Source organism: Sminthopsis crassicaudata, chromosome 6 (assembly GCF_048593235.1).
Source record: "Sminthopsis crassicaudata isolate SCR6 chromosome 6, ASM4859323v1, whole genome shotgun sequence".
In the NCBI taxonomy this organism is placed as follows: domain Eukaryota; kingdom Metazoa; phylum Chordata; class Mammalia; order Dasyuromorphia; family Dasyuridae; genus Sminthopsis; species Sminthopsis crassicaudata.
Window position 1 is genome coordinate 67,185,455 of NC_133622.1, and position 20,606 is coordinate 67,206,060.

The following is a 20,606-nucleotide window of genomic DNA, read 5'->3' on the forward strand; positions in this document are numbered from 1 at the left end:
TTTTTCTCTTACTTTGATTTTAAATAAAGGTGATAAATTCTAGTAATCTGAAGTTTCCTATGTGGAAAGAAAACTTTTTTTTAAATGTTTTTTTAATGCTTAGTCTTTAAGACTTAGTTGGATTTTAGCCCATTTGGAGGGGGCAAATTTCATTTTGAAAAGGACTACAAATAATTAGAGAATATTTAAAACTTATTAAATGACACAAATGTTTTATTTAGGGTAGTTTTAAAAGCAGTGACAATAATATTCTTGATTGCAAAGAAAAAAAAAAGAAAAAAGAAAAAGAAAGAAAGGGAAAAGCCGAGGAAAGTTTTTTAAATTCAGGTAAAAGGAATATAGTTCTTAGTGTACTACAGATAGTGAAAGTAAACTCTTTATGCAAATTTTTTTGCCCTTGGAGAGAGAACCAAACACAGTTGATTGTATTGTATAGATTAAGCAATGTTATAACCTAGCACAGATTTACAAAAGCTCAAGAGATAACTAAGTTGTTTTACAGTAGTCTACTACAAAATCCCAGTTCTACCAGTTGGGTAGTTCTTGGGAACTGGTTCTGTCTGTAATAGAACTTTTAGTATAATTTTATTTGTATTAAATATTTTAAAAGATAAAAACAATAAGATCAGGGTATCAAATACCATAAATTGTGTTAGCCAATAGATACTTCTCTAATTGCTTAGTGAATGAATAATTACTTTAACTTTTTAACGTTAAAAACTAGTGGGCAATCCTCTCCACCTATATACTTTCCAATTCCCTCCTTTCCTTAAATAAACTAACATCAGAAATTGTTTTGGCCAAAAAAAAAAAAAAATCATCTGGTGGTCATTCTTCTGGTGAGGGTCATATTTGAGCTTAATTAGGGTGGTCTTTGGTTGGAAGCAAAGTAGAAAGGGACCATCCTTGAAACTTTTCCAGTTTGGTGCAAGACCTGCCCTAACTTGTGCTTTGCTTACCCTAACTTTCAAGAACTTAGGGTTACCTTCACCCCATTATGAGGTATCGGAATTGGGCTTGAATGTATACAATAGTATATTTATATGATTTGGATTTTAAAATTTATCAATGAAAAGTGAAAGTCTAATTGTTAAACACTTCAGATTTTTTTTTAAAAAAGAATTGAGCATTTACTCAACAAGAAGTATTTAGCAAAAATCTTTATATTTAGCTAAATTGACTATATTATTCACTTTGTTCACAACAATTTCTAGTTGGGGATATAGATAAAAGTATACAATGATGTCCATATTAAATCTTTTGGAAAAGCGAAAGAATGGCATAATAAATAGGGAGCTGATCTGAGCATTAGCAAGACTAACCTGCAAATGCAGTCTCTTATACGTACTGGATTTGTGACTTTGGGCTAGCAAATCACTTAACTTCAGGTTCCCAGGCTAGGCTAAACGTTGAAGAACTTATATTTTGTTGGTAGAAGGTGTTGCCTCTACTGGTTTTCCCTTTATCAGCACAATAATATGTATGGGCTAAAAGGATTGCCCTTCCCTTCCCTTCCCCCCAAACAGATATACACAAAATGAAAGTGTGACAGCCTTTTGTAAAAAAGTCCTTTGGAAATAAATCTGGATTTGGGTGCAAAGAATGATAGGGGAGAATTTGGGCAGAAGTTCTGAACTCCTCAGTGCTAACTTGTTGGACAGATTGAAGAGGAGCCAGCAGTGATGTTGTTCTCATACCCCTTTAATACTTACAACTTCCTAATCACCTGAAATTCAAATTGATTTGCACTTGCCACTCTTGCACGCCAAGTGCCCCTGAATTGGGGTAAGGAACTATCTTGTAAGAAGTCTTAGTTGTCCTAAGTCCTTCCCAATAACCAGCAATCCAAGGAGGGACTGAAGCCCACTTAGATTCGGAGAGTAGGTAAAGGCAAAAAAATAAGATAAGGAGTTTCTAGAATTTGGCAGTAAGGAATTTACATCTGGAGACCTAAGAGTTATAGTAAAATATATGGGAAAGCATTCTCTTTATTACAGAAGTATTAAGCAACAAAAGTAGACAAATATTGTTCTGTAATCATAGCCACACCTCAGGCTGTCCTGGGTCTTTTTTCTTTCTTTTTCCCTCTTCTCTCTACAGATTAAGATTTCCCTATTCTTTTATATGGAAGTGAAGTGCTTATTTTCAACTAGTTGCACTCTCTAGGACTGGACTCCATGACAATCCTGCCTGCAGGAAACCTCATCCCTAGGAACCATCATTTTTCAATATTGCATAGTACTCACATCTTCTCAATACCCTCTGATTGAAGGGCTGGAGGGAAGGAAAAGGAAATCATCTCCACAGCTTCCATTTAAAGAGGGCTCCTAAATCATTTGCAGTCAGCTTGGATTGAATCTCACCATGCTCCCATGATAACTTCTCTTTTGTCTGTTAGATTGTAACCTTTTTGAAGGCATGGACTGTGTTTCTTTTTCATAAGTGTATCTCTGCCACTTAGTATAATAATTGGCACATAGTAGGTGCTTAATTAATGTTTGAGCAACAGAAAATAGGGGAAGGAGATTTGATTGTGTATTAAAACTGGGAGGTTTCAAGGAAGAGGTTAGACTTAAGCTGGACATTAAGTAGAAGATATAGTAACTGTAGGAATATTAGAAGGGAGTTAAAGCTAGACTCATGATGGGCTTGGAAAAGCTGACCACAATCAGTCCTTCTTGTAGTAAGCATGTCTTCAGCTCCTTTGGAATTCCTAGATAGTTCGCTTCTTTCTATCACAGACTCCTGTCTCTTAATAAGGTACATGTCTGTTCTAGGAGAAGCCTCCTTTATATTCAGGTGGATATATGTTTTCATTTGTTTGGATGTTTCCTTTAAGGATTCAGATTACAGTCTCTTCAAAACCTTCATGGTCTGTGCAACTCTTATCCATGTCTTCTTATGAGTTGGTTTCACAGGATCCACCCAATATGCTGGAGGTCCTCTTCTTCTGACATTTCAAGGATCTTAATGGAGTACTTGGATTGTTTATCTATTATCTCTTGTCATTACATGACTAGCCTGTTTTGATCACATATTTTGCTAATGACATTTTTTATTCAAGTTCTTCCAAGTTCCTTATTTGTTAAATATTGCACAAGTACCCCTTTGTTACTATCAATCTAATACTGATTTTCACTTCTTTAAAGACCTTTATATTTTACATATTATATCCATCCAACACTACTAGTAGAATGTTAGTATCAAAAAGATAGACCTATGATTCAAAGAGATCATTGACTATCATTAAAGGAACATTGCAATTTCTTTAGGTAAGCCCAGCTCATTTTCCAATTTAACTTTAGCTTCTACTCAGTCTGCCTCACCTATGTATACAGAAGAACAAATTTATAGGTTGAATATATATCATAAGCCATACAATAGATGTTCATTATCCACCTGATTCTTTTTCTTTGTAGATAGTTAGACTGATCTCTGTCTTGGGGCTTTATTTAGAAACCAGTATTCTAAAACATAAATATCTGGAAGACCATGTCTTCTTTTACTTTTTTCTGTCTTATTAACATAGTCCTTTGCATTTCTGTATTTTAGGTTTTTGCCTAATGTTTATGATCAGAGAATTGTCCAGTGAACAAAGATTCTATAGATAGTTTTTATAAATCAGTATTTTTACTTCTGAAATAAAAATGAGCGCTTCTGTAAACATAACAGAAAACAAGATTGGGTATGAAACTGAATCTCCATTTTGTAGCATTTATTTTTAAAAATTATATGTATAATAAGTTATACATATTACCTTAAAACAAGCTTCTTGCTTAGCTGTGCTTTCTTCTGAACATTGGTGGGGCAGACCTCTTTTTTTGGTAGGATCAGGAACATTATTATCGGTAAGCTCTTTAGTCCCCAACCATTCCCCTCATCCCTAGCCCTCACCCCCAGTTAAAAAATAGAGGGGAAAAAAAGACTTAACCCTTGTAATAAGTAAGCACAGTAAAGCAAAAAAAAAAAAAAAAAAAGCCAAAATCATGTAGTGGTGATGATCAAAAAGTTATGTGTCTGTATCTTGAGTTTTTCATCTTTCAGAAGGTGGGTAACATTATCATGGCTCCTAGGGAAACTTGGTTGATGATTGCAGTGGTCAGAGTCATTAGTCTTTGAAAATAGTTTGTATAAATTTTTCTCCTGATCTGAATACTTCTCTCTTCATTAGTTCAACCTATTCAGGATTCTCTGAAATCACCTGTAATCCATTTCATTCCTTTCACATATCTCATTTTATTCAGTCCTTTCTTACTCCTTGGTCATGTGATTCTCTTTGCTTCCTTTCCTTCTTATGCTTCCTTTGAAAGTAGGAAGCATATTTTACTTGTGCAGCTTCTTTACTCAATCCTAGATTGCTTCTTTAAGTCTAATGTAATTTCTATACCAAATTGTGTATTCAGTTCTCCTTTGTCCTTTTCAGATTGTGTGTATTTAACTTTTCTTGGTCTGTTGGTCTGTTTCAGTTAAGAGTGAAGGTCATCTGAAGCTCATCTCGCTTTTGCATGTTGGTATAATCTCATATAACCCAATTATAAGAATAGTAAATTTCTTCTCCTTTTTTCTATACTATTATATTCATTTTCTCTCTTTCTCTTTTTTCAGATTTTCAGAACAGAACCAGTTTATTCCCCAGGACCTCTTGTTTTTCTTAATTAAGTTAAATGTCTCAGTGTCTTTTATAGACACTAAGGTTCTGAAGAGATACTTGTTATTAGAATATTAGTACTGCATTATCATATATTTCTTTTTGGTTGCTCAGATAAACTTTCTAGAATTTTCTGAACTATTTCAAAATTCTTGTCTTTTCATTAGAGATGCTTGAAAGCCTTCTGTTCCATTAAAGGTTCATTTATTTCCATTGTAGAATTATATTCAGTTTTGCAGGAGAAGCTATTCTCAATTGTAAGCTTCTATCTTTTGCTTTTTAAAATATAGCTTTCAAAGATTTTTAGTCATGATTTTTTGGTCCCTTGATATAGGAACTATTTCTTTTTCTTTCTGGATGCTTACTAAGCAGACATTCTGTAAGTCCCTGCTATGTATGTACTAGCCACTTTGCTAAATACTAAGGATGCAAAAGCAAAAGACAATCCCTGCTCTCAAGAAGCTCATAGTCTATGGCAAAGACAATTATGTACAAACAGGCTATATACAGGATAAGCTGGAAATAATAAACAGAGGGAAGGTACTAGAATTAAGGTGATTGGGAAAGATTTCATAAAGAACATGGGATTTTATCTGGAATTTGAGAGTATGTAAGGTGAAAGAAGATTGGAAAGGCTGGGATGAGGGTGAGGTGGGAAAGAAGGTAGATTCTGAAGGGCTTTGAATTGCAGAGCATTTATGTATTTAATCCTTCAGGTAATTGGGGAGCCAATTGAATTTGAATAGGGAAGAATGACATTGTCAGACTTGGGTTTAGCAAGATTAATTTGACTGCTGAATAGAAGATGGGTTGGAATAGGGAAAGATTTGTGTCAACCAACTGGCAGGAATGAAGGAATTAAGATGCCTGCACCTGGATGGTGATAGTGTCAGAAGAGAAGGGAGTGTATTCAAGGATGTGATAAAAGCAAAATCAACAGATTTTGACTGCAGATCTGGGGGTGGGTTAGTGTATGAAGTTGAGGATGACATTTAGGTTGGGAGCCTAGGTTACATGAAGGCTGGTGGCATCCTTAATAGTAATAAAAGGGCATTAAAGGGGGGTGGGTAGGGTTAGATAATGAATTCACTTTTTTACATGCTGAGTTTAGGAGGTCAATGTGACATGGATTTTGAGGTATGCATTTTGAGATATCCATTAGGCACTTGAAGATTCTTGTCTTGAGGTCAGCAGAGAAAATAGGACCAGATAAGTAGAGTTGAGAATCATCAGCATAGAGATGGCAATTGAATCCATGGAGTTTCAGGAGATCCAGAAGTGAAATTTTATTACAGTGAAAAGATGTCTGGACAGACATCTGGGTTCACACATAGTTTGCAGGTATGACCTAGATGAAGATCCAGAAAATAAGATTGAAAAGTTTCCTTCAGATAGGTAAGAGGGAAACCAGGATAGAATAGTGATATGAAAACCTAGAAAGATTAGTCTGGCAATGAGAATGGTGATATATGGAGAGAAGTCAAGAAGGATGAGGATTGAGAGAAAGCTTTTAAATCTGTCAGAGCAACTAAATAGCAAAGTGGTTACTGGGACCTGAATTCAAATCCAGTCTCAGACATTTGACAAATGCTAACTATGTGACCCTTGGGTAAGTCACTTAACCTTGATTGTCTCCTGTGGACTCTCTTCCCCCCTCCCTCAAAGATTTGTCAATTTGAAATCTTTAGTAGTTTTGGGGAGGGCAGAAGAAAGTAAAATGTAGGAAGGCAGAGTTTAAAATTAGTGAGAGAGGAAATGGAGGCACTTAATGTAGAAGACCTTTTCAGGGAGTCTAAGTAATAGCTAGGAGAAAGTTTACAGGATTATGATAGTGGGGGAGGTTGATCAAGTAAGGATTTTTTAAGGATAGGTGAAACATAAGTATGTTCTACCAATGGATATGGAAATTCTGAATTTTGGCTATACCATTCCTGAGACTTTTGAGGTCTTTCGTAGGCAGTATTGGTGTGTATGTGTGTGTGTATTTTTTTTTTTTAATCTTTTCTTTTTAAATCTTTTTTTTTTTTTTTTTTTTTTTTTGTCTTGTTCAAGACCTGGGCGGTTTTTGTGCATGATTTTTAAAAATATAATGTCTAGTCTGTTTAAAAATCCATATTTTTGAGGGAGTCCATTGTCTTCTTCAAATTGTCTATCTTTGACCTGTTTTCCAGTTTGGTTATTTTTGATGTTAGATATTTTTCATTCCAATATTTCTAGCTATCTCAGTTGTTAATTTCTCTTTGGTCTGTTTAATTTTCTGGCTTATTATTTTTTCTTCCAAACTAGTTATTCTTCCAGCTTAGAGTTTTAATTTCTTTAGGTATTCATGTAACCCTTGTAGTAATTCGTTTTTCCATTTGAATCATTGTAATTATGGCGTTATTCTTTCTTTTTAAGCGATTTATAGATTTGCGATAATTTTTTATTCTACTTGGTTTACTCATTTTTTGCAGCATTAGTTCCTGAAACTTGGCCTTTGTGCCAGGGCCATCCTCTTTATCTGGCTGGATTTTTTGGGTGGATCTTAGTCTCTTCTAGATAATATTTGAAGCATTGAGGTTCAAAGTGCTATATATTCAAGCCTCTTCTTATATGATGGTCTCGGAACAGGTTCCTCAGAAAGTTGGAACCCTAGGGTGACACTTTTAATTTAAAAAAAAAATTAAATTATTAAAGCTTTTTTTTTTTTTTCAAAATATAGGCAAAGATAATTTTAAACATTCACCCTTGCAATACCTTATGCTCCAAATTTTTTTTCCCTCCCTTTCCCCATCTCCTCCCCAAGAAAGCAGGTAATCCCATATATATTAAACATGTGCCATTCTTCTATGCATATTTACACAATTATCATGCTGCACAAGAAAAATAGATCAAAAAGGAAAAAGAGAAAGAAAACAAAAAGCAAGCAAACAAAAGAGTGAAAATACTATATTGTGATCCACACTCAGTCCCCACAGTCCTCTCTCTGGATACAGATAACTCTCTCCATCACAAGATCATTGGAATTGGCCTGAATCACCTCTCTGTTGAAAAGAGCCATGTCTGTCAGAATTGATCATTCTATAATCTTGCTGTTGCTGTGTACAACTATCTCCTGGTTCTACTCACTTCACGTAACATCAGTTCATGGAAGTCTCTCCAGGCCTCTCTCAAATTATTCTGCTGATTGTTTCTTATAGAATAATAATATTCCATAACATTCATATACCACAATTTATTCAGCCATTCTCCAATTGATGGGCATCCACTCAGTTTCCAGTTTCTTGCCACTACAAAAAGAGCTGCTACAAACAATTTTGCACACATGGATCACTTTCCTGAAATTTTCTGATCCATACTGCTTTGTGAGCTGCTAGATATGTACTGATTGCTGCTGTTTTCCCAAGGGTCCTGCTCTGGATTGATTACCTCCCTGAGGTTTTATTTGGGGAGCTCTCTAGTTTTGCTGCACCTAGACAGAAAGCTGGCAGCTATGAAAATGGCCCTTGTCTGGTAGAACTGGAAGGCTGAGGGGTATGTTTTTCTATTTTGGCCCTGTGATCTCCTTTACTGTTGTCCATGAGCAGCACAAGTGAGTATTTTGTGCATTTCAAGGATGGAAGCAATCACTTACAGTAATTGTTGCATTTCTTCTGTTATTTCTGTCCTGTAGTAGTTCAGGTTTTTGCTGAAGTAAGTGTGTGTGGGAGTTGAAAAGCCTTCCTTCATGTAGTCATCTTGGCAGGCAGTTCTTTGTAAACTTTTTCAAATAAGTTTATATTATAACTAGTGTGAAGAGCCTATAGCCTTCATTTCTGTCTGCTTGGCAAGTAAGTCAGGTATATGCTGATAGAGGAAATTTTTAGGCTTTTTTGGTCACTTTGTTTTAGCAATTTAAATTAGTTAAAATCTGTAAGAAATTGTTGTATTCTGAGTTTGTCCTGGAACTTGCTCTTTTGAATGAAAAACTATTGTCATGTTTACTTTATCTCTTGAAAATAAAATCATTCTTAAAAACTCATGTTTTTATGATTTTAAAAGTTATTCCAACTTATGCCAATTGAATTGTGAGTCAATAATAATTTACTTTCCTTTGGAAAGGTTTTTTTAGATATACTTTTGCTTAGTCTGCTACAATATAGTATGTAATGACATAAAATTAAGTGTGGTAAGTGAAATTTAGATTTCACTGTATGTTTTACAATTTTTTTTTTCTAAATCAAATGATAATATTTGGATCCTTGGAATGTCCAAAGTTTGAGCACTTAATAAAAAGAGAGATCCAATTATATACCATCAACAGCCTGTATGTTTCTTTGGTATCCATGGAATATATAAGGTCAGTCAGTAAGCACTTACTAAGTGCCTATTACAAGTCAAACACTATGCTAAACTTTCCTGATAGAAAAAGAAGTCCTCAAGGAGCTCCCAATCTAATGGAGGAGACAATATGCAAGCAAACAATTATGTACAATCTATATACAGGACAAATAGAAACTAATTAAGAAGAGGAGGCACAGGGAATCAAGTAGGATTGGGAAAGATTTCTTTAGAAGATGGGACTTCAGTTGAGACTTAAAAGAAACCAGAAGGTCTAGAGATAAGGAAGGAAAGCATTCCTTGTATGGAATATAGCTAGAGAAAATGTCCAGAGCCAGGGATGGTGTATCTTGTTTTAGGGAATAGCAGAGAGGCCAGTGTCACTGGATCCAAGAGCTTGGTAGGGAAAGGTATAAGAAGGTTAGAATGGGGAAGGGAAGGAAGCTGGCTATGAAGGGCTTTGAATGCCAAATTGGATTTTGTATTTGATCCTGGAGGTAATAGAGAGCCACTACAGTTTATTGAGTAGTGTGGTAACTTGGTGAGAGAATGGCTTTAGAAGAATCACTTTGCTGGTTGAATGGAGAATGGATTGCACTGGGGAGAGACTTGAAGCAGGCAGACCTTCCAGAAACTATTGTAGTGTAATCAAGGTGTGAGGTGATAAACAGTGTCAGGTGAGAGATGGGTATGTGTTTGAGAACTGTAGCAAAAGTGAAATCAACAGGCCTTGGCAACAACTTGGTGTGGTGGGTAAGAGAAAAGGAAGAGTCCAGGGTGTCTTCTAGATTGTGAGTCTGAGGGACTGCAGAGGATGGTGTTGCACTTTAAAGTAACAGGGAAGGTATAGGGGAAGACTTTGGGGGAAATATAGATGAGTCCAGTTTTAGACATATTGATTTAAATATGTCTTTTGGACTTCCATTTTGAGATATTTGAAAGACAATTGGAGATTGTGAAATTGGAGGTCTGTAAGAGGTGACTTGAGAATCATCAGCATAGAGAAGATAATTAAATCCATGGGAGTTGATGAGATCACCAAATGAATTAGTAGAGAGGAAGGGGAGAATAGCTCCCAGTAAGTCTGGAAGAAAATTCCTAGGAGTTTGAATCACTCTTTTGTGAAAGATCTTTAGAAGACAGCATGCCTGAGATATGGAGGGAATGATATAAATGGATTAGATCAAAGATCTGTTAAAAGTATGGAGGTATATATAGTCATATTTACAATGGTTTAAATCTCATGTTTGCAGACAATAGATTAATTTTTAAATTCTAGAAGTAATTTTTCTTTTCCATAGTATCCCTTGCTAGTTTGCCAGCTACATTCCACCTACTTAATGGCATTGAACATAGCACAGTGCATTGTGAATTTTTTCTTAAATAAACAAATTCATTTATTTCAATTATAGCTTTTTATTGACAAAACATATGCATGGGTAATTTTTTCAACATTGACCTTTGCAAAAACTTCTGTTCTAACTTTTCTCCTCCTTCCTTCCTCCCCCTCCCCTAGATGGCAGGGAGTCCCATACATGTTAAATATGTTACAGTATATATTAAATACAACATATGTATGTGTGATAGTTGTCTTGCTACACAAGAAAAAGCGGATTTAGAAAGAAGGTAAAAATAACCTGGGAAGAAAAACAAAAATGTAAGCAAACAATAACAGAAAGAGTGTAAATTCTGTGTTGTGATCCACACTCATTTCCCAGGCATTGTGTATTTTTTGATTTGTGTACTATTAGTAAGATAAAATGGATAAAGGAGCAAGGCTTGAAGTCAGGGAAAACCAGAGTACAAAAACCTGCCTCTTGACACTTTTGGCTCTGTGACTCTGAGCAAGTAACTTGACTTTTGTTTGTCTTAAGCACCTTAAGTCAAAGACTACTTTAATCTGTCTCTAGAATTTCAGCTCTGGAATCTTACCTTTGTTTTTAGGCAGAATCTAAATTGGAATGCTTGACAAATTTTTTTTTTAGTTGAGTAAAATTATTTTATTTTTCCCTTTTATCTTTAAAATGAAATTAAATGAAGATTTTTGTTCCCTTCAGAAGGAAATGGAGAAGTTATCTATGTATTAATATTCTCTTTGGTTAGAGTTATGTTAGCAGAGATTTTAAAGCTGCAATGAAGGGTGTTTGAAATTAACATTTATAACTATGATAATTTAAATTTATTAAAATATCCACTGTGCTTCAAATAACCTGGAAAGAACAGTCAGATGGATTTAAAACTGACTGAAAAACCCAGTCCACACAGTTGTCATTCGTGCACTTTGTAGGGAAATCTCTAGTAGACTGCTGAGGTATCTGCTTGTTTTGACTTGAATGGTAACATATATAGAGTGTATAATCAACAATTACTTTGAATATAAGAGACATAGCTAACTTATTGTTTGACAGTCTAACCTAATAAAAGTGAAGTGTGGTAGGATAAATACAAAATTCTTTCCTTGGATTTTTTTTTTTTTTTATTGAACATAAGGAAAGGTATAGAGGTATAGATTGACAGTTGATCTGAGAATTTTAGTTATAATCAATATTTGAGTCAGCATTTTCTTTTATATGGCAGCTAAAAAAGCTAACATGCTAGGATGAATTAAGGGATGCATAGTGTCCAGAAGGAATAGTATTCAGTTTTTGGTATTTTTTATGAATGATAGAGATAAACCTTGAGTGTTTCCAGAAGAGAACTGTGAGAATGGTGAAAGCATCTGATAACATGACCATAGGGGCATAAATTCATCTTTTGAAGGGAACTAGGATATTTTGCAGGAGGTTAGGTTCAGAATAGAGATTTTCAGTTAGCTTCATACATTTGAAGCATTTTTGTGTGGAACAGAGATTTAATTTTTTTTTTTTTAACTAGTTCCCAGAAAGCAGAAATAGATTTTATAGGAAAAAAATTTATTTTGGGAATTTAATGTATTTCTCAATGCAAAACAAAACTTCTTAACAATTAGAATTCTGTAATCAGAAATGGACTGCTTGAGAAAGTATTTTTTCCTAATTTGAAGTCTTCAAATTGTTAGGGATATAAAAGCGATTTTTGGTCATTTGTGGATTTTCATTTTTTTTTTCCCCCGAGGCAATTGGGGTTAAGTGACTTTCCCAGGGTCACACAGTAGGATGTGTTAAATGTCTGAGGCCAGATTTTTTTTTAAGTTATTTTAAAAATTAATTTTATAATTATAACTTTTTTTGACAGTACATATGCATGGGCAATTTTTTACAACATTATCCCTTGCACTCCCTTCTGTTCCAAATTTTCCCCTCCTTCCCTCCACTCCCTCCCCTAGATGGCAGGTATTCCCATACATGTTAAATATGTTATAGTATATCCTAGGTACAATATATGTGTGTAGAACCGAATTTTTTTGTTGCACAGGAAGAATTGGATTCAGAAAAATAACCTGGGAAGAAAAACAAAAATGCTAACAGTTTACACTTCCCAGTGTTCCTTCTCTGGGTGTAGCTGATTCTGTCCATCATTGATTAACTGGATCTGAATTATATCTTCTCTTTGTTGAAGATATCCACTTCCATCAGAATACATCCTCATACAGTATTGTTGTTGAAGTGTATAGTGATCTTCTGGTTCTGCTCATTTCACTCAGCAACAGTTGATGTAAGTCTTTCCAAGCCTCTCTGTATTCATCCTGCTGGTCATTTCTTACAGAGCAATAATATTCCATAACATTCATATACCATAATTTACCCAACCATTCTCCAATTGATGGGCATCCATTCATTTCCCAGTTTCTAGCCACTATAAAAAGGGCTGCCACAAACATTTTGGCACATACAGGTTCCTTTCCTTTCTTTAGTATTTCCTTGGGATATAAGCCCAGTAGTAGCACTGTTGGATCAAAGGGTATGCACAGTTTGATAACTTTTTGGACATAATTCCAGATTGCTTTCCAGAATAGTTGGATTCTTTCACAACTCCACCAACAACATATCAGGGTACTAGTTTTCCCACATCCCCTCCAACATTCATCGTTATTTGTTCCTGTCATCTTGGCCAATCTGACAGGTGTGTAATGGTATCTCAGTTGTCTTAATTTGCATTTCTCTGATCAATAGTGATTTGGAACACTTTGATCTGAGTGGAAATAGTTTCAATTTCATCATCTGAGAATTGTTTGTTTATATGCTTTGACCATTTAGCAAGTGGAGAATGCCTTGATTTCTTGTAAATTTGAGTCAATTCTCTGTATATTTTGGAGATAAGGCCTTTATCAGAACCTTTAACTGTAAAAATGTTTTCCCAGTTTGTTACTTGCCTTCTAATCTTGCTTGCATTAGTTTTATTTGTATAAAAGCTTTTTAATTTGATGTAATCAAAATTTTCTATTTTGTGATCAATAATGATCTCCTTTGGTCACAAATTCCTTCCTCCTCCACAAGTCTGAGAGGTAAACTATCCTATGTTCCTCTAATTTGTTTATGATCTTGTTCTTTATACCTAAATCATGGACCCGTTTTGATCTTATCTTGGTATGTGTTGTTAAGTGTGGGTCCATGCCTAATTTTTGCCATACTTATTTCCAGTTTTCCCAGCAGTTTTTGTCTAATGAATTCTTATCCCAAAAGTTGGGATCTTTGAGTTTGTCAAACACTAGATTGCTATAGTTATTGCTATTTTGTCCTGTGAACCTAACCTTTCCACTGATCAACTAGTCTATTTCTTAGCCAATACCAAATAGTTTTGGTTAGTGCTGCTTCATAATATAGTTTTAGATCAGGTACAGCTAGGCCATCTTCATTTGATTTTTTTTTTTTTTTCATTAATTCCCTTGAAATTCTCCACCTTTTGTTCTTCCATATGAATTTTGTTGTTATTTTTTTCTAAGTCATTAAAATAGTTTCTTGGGAGTCTTATTGGTATAGCACTAAATAAATAGATTAGGGAGTATTGTCATCTTTATTATATTCTCTCACTTAGCCTATCCAAGAGCACTTAATGTCTTTCCAATTATTTAAATCTGACTTTATTTTTGTGGCAAGTGTTTTGTAATTTTGCTCATATAATTCCTGAATTTCCTTTGGTAGATAGATTCCCAAATATTTTATATTATGGACAGTTATTTTGAATGGAATTTCTCTTTGTATCTCTTGCTGTTAGATTTTGTTGGTAATGTATAAAAATGCTGAGGATTCATGTGGATTTATTTTGTATCCTGCAACTTTGCTAAAGTTCTGAATGATTTCTAATAGCTTTTTAGCAGAATCTTTGGGGTTCTCTAAGTATACCATCATAACATCTGCAAAGAGTGATAGTTTGGTTTCCTCTGAGGCCGCATTTGAACTCAGGTCTTCCTGACTCCATGATCAGTGCTCCCATCTATTGTACCATCTAGCTGCCCCATTTGTGGATTTTATTAACCTCTTACCTCTTGTATCTAAATTTTGTGAAAAAGACACCATCCAGCAGAATCCAACAGTACAGAAAGGAGCCTTAAAAAATCATCTAGATTAGCTAGCAATTTTGTTTTACTTTTAATCTTAATTTTGTTTTTCTTTCAAATGATGAGAATCTACCCTTTCTTCCCAAGCACACCTTCCCACTTTGAAAAAGAAGAAACAAAATATCTTTGTAACAAATACTCATTGTCAAGCAAAAGATATACATAGATCTTGTCCAAAAAATTATGTCTCAAATCTTCACCCTGAGGCTAATGCTTCTCTTTCAGAAAAATCTGGAAAACATGTTTTAACATGAATTTTCTGGAATCTTATTGGTTATTGCATAGCTTAGAACTCTTTAATCTTTCAAAAATGTTTGTTTTTTTAGTACTGTTGCTAATGTGAATTGTTTTTCTGGTTCTGCTTACTTTATTCCATATCAGTCTTTACAGGTTTCTCTGAAAACATTTTTTTACAGTAATCTTTTCTTGCAGTAGAATAATATTCTTTCACTCATAAGCCATAATTTTTTTCAGCCATCAGCTAATAATGGATATTCCTTTAGTTTCCAGTTCTTTCCTATCATAAAAAGAACTAATATAAATATTTTTTTTACATTATAGATGCTCTTATGTGTTAGATTTCTCTGGAGTATAGACCTAAGTTATCATTTTTATTTATTTTTATTTTTTTAAATTTAATTTTACTTATTTATTTATTTATTTATTTGTTTGTTTGTTTGTTTAATTCATTTTTCCAAATTATCCCCTCCCTCCCTCCACTCCCTCCCCCCATGACAGGCAATCCCATACATTTTACATGTGTTACAATATAACCTAGATACAATATATATGTGTAAATACCTTTTTCTTGTTGCACATTAATTATTAGCTTCCGAAGGTATAAGTAACCTGGGTAGATAGACAGTAGTGCTAACAATTTACATTCGCTTCCCAGTGTTCCTTCTCTGGGTGTAGTTATTTCTGTCCATCATTGATCAACTGGAAGTGAGTTGGATCTTCTTTATGTTGAAGATTTCCACTTCCATCAGAATACATCCTCATGCAGTATTGTTGTTGAAGTGCACAGTGATCCTCTGGCTCTGCTCATTTCACTCAGCAACAGTTGATTTAAGTCTCTCCAAGCCTCTCTGTATTCCTCCTGCTGGTCGTTTCTTACAGAGCAATAATATTCCATAACCTTCATATACCACAATTTACCAAACCATTCTCCAATTGATGGACATCCATTCAACTTCCAGTTTCTAGCTACAACAAAAAGAGCTGCCACAAACATTTTGGCACATACAAGACCTAAGTTATCAGTCAATACTTAGTGGTATCATTGACTCTGAAGTATAGTTTAGTAACTTTTGGGATATAGTTGTAGTATCATTGACTTAGAGGTATAATTTAGTAACTTTTGGGATATAGTTCCAAATTATTTTTGAGACTGACTTTGCCAGCGCAAGAAAGAATCTATAAATATTGTTGTACCTAGGGAAGTACTTTTCTTATTTCTTTAATCTTTTTGGAGTATAGATCCAGTAACCTTACTGTTTGATCAAGTTTAGTTTAGTTTAGTAAATTTGTGGACCTGGTTTCCAGTTGCCTTTCATAATGGTTGAACAATTCAGCTTCACCTCTAGTGTAGGTTTTGTTTTGTTTTTGCTGAGGCAGTTTGGGATTAAGTGACTTGTCCAGGGTCACTCAGCTAGGTGTTAAGTGTCTGAGACTAGATGTGAACTCAGGTCCTCCTGACTTCAGGGCTGGTGCTCTATCCACTGTGCCACCTAGCTGCCCCTGTTTTTTTTTTTTTTTTTTTTTTTTTTTTTAAGCATGATCGTTATCTTGTAAAAAGCATTTTCTGCATCTATTGATATAATCATATGATTTTTTTTCTTGCTGACATCTTTTTTTTTTCTTTTTCTTTTTAAATTTTTAAAAAATTTTTATAATTATAACATTTTTTGACAGTACATATGCATAGGTAATTTTTTTTTAACAACAATATCCTTTGTACTCCCTTCTGTTCTGAATTTTTCCCCTCCTTCCCTCCACCCCCTCCCCTAGATAGCAGGCATTCCCATACATATTAAATATCTTATAGTATATCCTAGGTACAATATATATGTGCAGAATAGAATTTTGTTGTTGTTGTTGCAAAGGAAGAATTGTATTCGGAAGGTAAAAATAATCTGGGAAGAAAATAATAATAATGTTCACAGTTTACACTCATTTCCCAGTGTTCCTTTTCTGGATGTAGCTGATTCTGTCCATCATTGATCAATTGGAATTGGATTAGCTCTTCCCTATGTTGAAGATATCCACTTCCATCAGAATACATCTTCATACAGTATCATTGTTGAAGTGTATAATGATCTCCTAGTTCTGCTCGTTTCACTCAGCATCAGTTGATGTCTCTCCAAGCCTCTCTGTATTCCTCCTGTTGGTCATTTCTTACAGAATAATAATATTCCATAACATTCATATACCATAATTTACCCAACCATTCTCCAATTGATGGGCATCCATTCATTTCCCAGTTTCTAGCCACTATAAAAAGGGCTGCCACAAACATTTTGGCACATACAGGTCCCTTTCCCTTCTTTAGTATTTCCTTGGGATATAAGCCCAGTAGTAGCACTGTTGGATCAAAGGGTATGCACAGTTTGATAACTTTTTGGGCATAATTCCAGATTGCTCTCCATAATGGTTGGATTCTTTCACAACTCCACCAACAATGCATCAGTGCCCCAGTTTTCCCACATCCCCTCCAACATTCATCGTTATTTGTTCCTGTCATCTTAGCCAATCTGACAGGTATGTAATGATATCTCAGAGTTGTCTTAATTTGCATTTCTCTGATCAATAGTGATTTGGAACACTTTCATATGAGTGGAAATAGTTTTAATTTCATCATCTGAAAATTGTTCATATCTTTTGATCGTTTATCAATTGGAGAATGGCTTGCTTTCTTATACATTAAAGTCAATTCTCTGTATATTTTGGAGATAAGGCCTTTATCAGAACCTTTAACTGTAAAAATGTTTTCCCAATTTGTTACTTCCTTTCTAATCTTGTTTGCATTAGTTTTGTTTGTGCAGAAACTTTTTAATTTGGTGTAATCAAAAATTTCTATTTGGTGATCAATAATGTTCTCTAGTTCTCCTTTGGACACAAATTCCTTCCTCTTCCACAAGTCTGAGAGGTAAATTATCCTATGTTCCTCTAATTTATTTATGATTTAGTTCTTATACCTAAATCTTGGGACCATTTTGATCTTATCTTAGTATGTGGTGTTAAATGTGGGTCCATGCCTAGTTTGTGACATTGACATCTTTTCTAATGTTGAATCAGCCCTGGATTCCTGGTATAGATTGAATTTGGTCATACATTATTGTCTCTTATATTTTATTTAAGTGTGTTTTCAGCAATAATCATTTGAAATGTTGATCTATAGTTAACTTTCTGTTTTGATTTCCCTGGTTTAGATACCCAATCACTTATAACATAGAGATAACTTGGTAGAGCTTCATTTCCTATTTTTCTAAAAAGCTTTTGTCATATTGCAGTTAATTCTGCTTTTAAAATTCATTAACTAGTAAATGCATCCAGTCTCTTGTCTCCTCCCCTCTCAGAGCCTGCTTTGTGAACTCATTTATGGTTTGTTTGATTTATTTTTTCTTAGATTTAAGCCCTCTGTATATTCTGTTTATCTGAATGTTTTATATTTTTGTAAATATTCATCCACCTAATTTGTATTATCATTTTATTGTAATATAATTGGGCAAAATAGTTTATCATTTGCCTTATTCATTTGTTTGACTTTTTCATATTTGATAGTGACCATTTTTTTTGTTTTATTATTTGCTACCTTCCTTTCCCATAACCCCTTATTTCATCTATTCAGTGTTATTTTTGTTTCCAATTTTGTTCAAATGTTCTTTGACATATCAGGATATTTATTTTTGTTGTTTAATTGGTATTTATTAACCTGTAGGTTTTAAAATTATTTTAGTGGCATCTTCATTTCTTTGATCTGTTCTTTTATTGACAAAAATATTTAAATATTTTCTCTTAAGCTGCATCTCCAATATGTTGTCTTATTGTTGTCATTACCTCTAATGAAATTTGCCATTTATTTTTCTGTGATTTGTTCTTGAGTTTACCTTTTTATTTTTAGGATTAAGTTATTTAGCCTCTGATTAATCTTCAGTGACCCTTTATGGAATACAATTTTCATTGATTTTTGATTCATAAAATACATGCTTAATATTTCTGCTTTTCTGCATTTGTAAGGTTTTTATGTTTTAATACATGGTCAATTTTTGTAAGTTGTCATGTACAGTTGAGAAATATGTTTACTTCTTTTTTTCATTCTGTAATAATCATGTCTCATATATAACTTTTCTAAAATACCAGTCAGATATTTTTTTAAAAAAAGATTTATCTAGGTCTGAGATTATTGAAATTCCCAACCATAGTTTTACCATCTATTTCTTGCCTAACTTTATGTTTTATGTTGATATTTATTGTCTGTAGCACTTTTCAGGAAATATATTTTCCCCATTTATCTTTTTTAATTAAGTCTATTTTTGCAGTTAGCTTGTCTGAAATCTTATTTCCCTTGCCTTTTTTTTTAAACTTCAGCTGAAGTAAAATAGAATTTGCTCCAGCTCCTATTTCAACATCTCAACATCTTAATGTTTCAAGTATGTTTCTTGTATATAATATATTGGATTTTGTTTTCTAATCCATTCTGCTATCATCTTCTATTTTTTAGAGTGAATATTTTTTTGTTCAATCAGCATAAATCTGGACTCTTCCTACCATCCCAATTCTTCCTCTCCCCAAATTGAGAGTAAAAGAATGAAATCCTTGTTGCAAATATATATATTTTCAAGCAAAACAAATATTCTCATTGTCCATGTTCAAAAAATGTCTTATTTTGTAATTTTGAATCCATCACTTCTCCTATCAGAATGGTAATAGCTTGTTTCATTCTTAGTCATTTGGAATCTTATTTATTCATAACACTAATCAAAGTTTTTAAGTCTTTCAAATTTTGTTTGTTTTGATCATGTTGTTCTCAATTATTTTGGTTCACCTCACTTGACTCTTTTATCAGTTTATACTGGCCTTCCTAGGTTTCTCCAAAGCCACTTCTTTCAATATTGCTTTTAGCACAGTAGTAGTCTACCACTTTATGTGCTGTAACTTGTTCAATTGTTTGAGTTTATGGACATTTCCCCAAATTTCCATTTTTTTTTCTTGCCATATAACAAAAAAGTTATATTTTTTTGGTAAAATTAGGAATAATACCTCCTCTAATATACACTCCTCCTTTCCCTTTTCTTCTCTTTTCCTCTGATTTACACATTGGGTTGAGTGAAGTGTATTTCACCCAGTGTACCCAACTTTGTGTTTATATTTTCCTCCTTTGATTAGTTCGAATGAAAGTGAGATTCAAGGGTCAGCAAGTGTCTGTCCCTGGGGCCCTTTGCCCTCATTTGTGTACAATTCATTGGGTGTGTTCAGATTATGACATAATTTTCCCTAACCTTCCCCTAGCTCTTATCCTTCCCCTGCAAATGTCCATTTGTCAGATCAAGACATAATAGAGCTACTTCCAGGCCTTGCCCAGGCCTGTCGTGACCCCTAATGATGATAGGTTCAGAGGGACACAAGCTAAAAGGGACACATCTCTCCCTATTAGAATTTAAGTAGTTTTTCTCTGTTTAGTTAGTTATCATTTTTCTCTATTTAATGCCTCTTCAGAACTTCAGAATTTCTACACATTTTTGTGTAAAATTATTAGTAACATATGGAAGTCACCTATTTCATAAAACATCTATTTCCTCCCTTGTATGATTATGTTTCCTTTTTCTGGTTATTTTTGGTGATAAGGCTATATTCTTTATCTTTTGTAATATTTTATTCCAAGTTTTTTTGCTCCTTTAGAGTGGTGGTTGCTGGATTATGTGTGTTCTTGCCGGTGGTTCCTTGATACCTAAATTCTATGTTTCTGACTACTTGCATTGTTTTTCTTTTGACCTGGAATTTCTGAATTTTGGTTATGTACCTGAAATATCCCTGAAACTTTTCATTTTGGAGTTTCTTTTAGGAGGTAAATGGTGGATTCTTTTTATTTTCAATGTGCTTTTTGATTCTAAGACTATGAACAGTTTTCTTTAAAGATGTTTTGAAATAGAAAATCTTGAGTTTTTTTCTTTATAATTATGA

At 33.9% G+C, this 20,606-nt stretch overlaps 1 protein-coding gene across 2 annotated transcripts in view; it reads left to right on the forward strand.

Annotated features, from left to right (window-relative positions):
* NAA15 (N-alpha-acetyltransferase 15, NatA auxiliary subunit) overlaps positions 1–20,606 on the forward strand; it is an 84,452-nt gene that overhangs the window by 2,926 nt on the left and 60,920 nt on the right. The window lies entirely within an intron of this gene.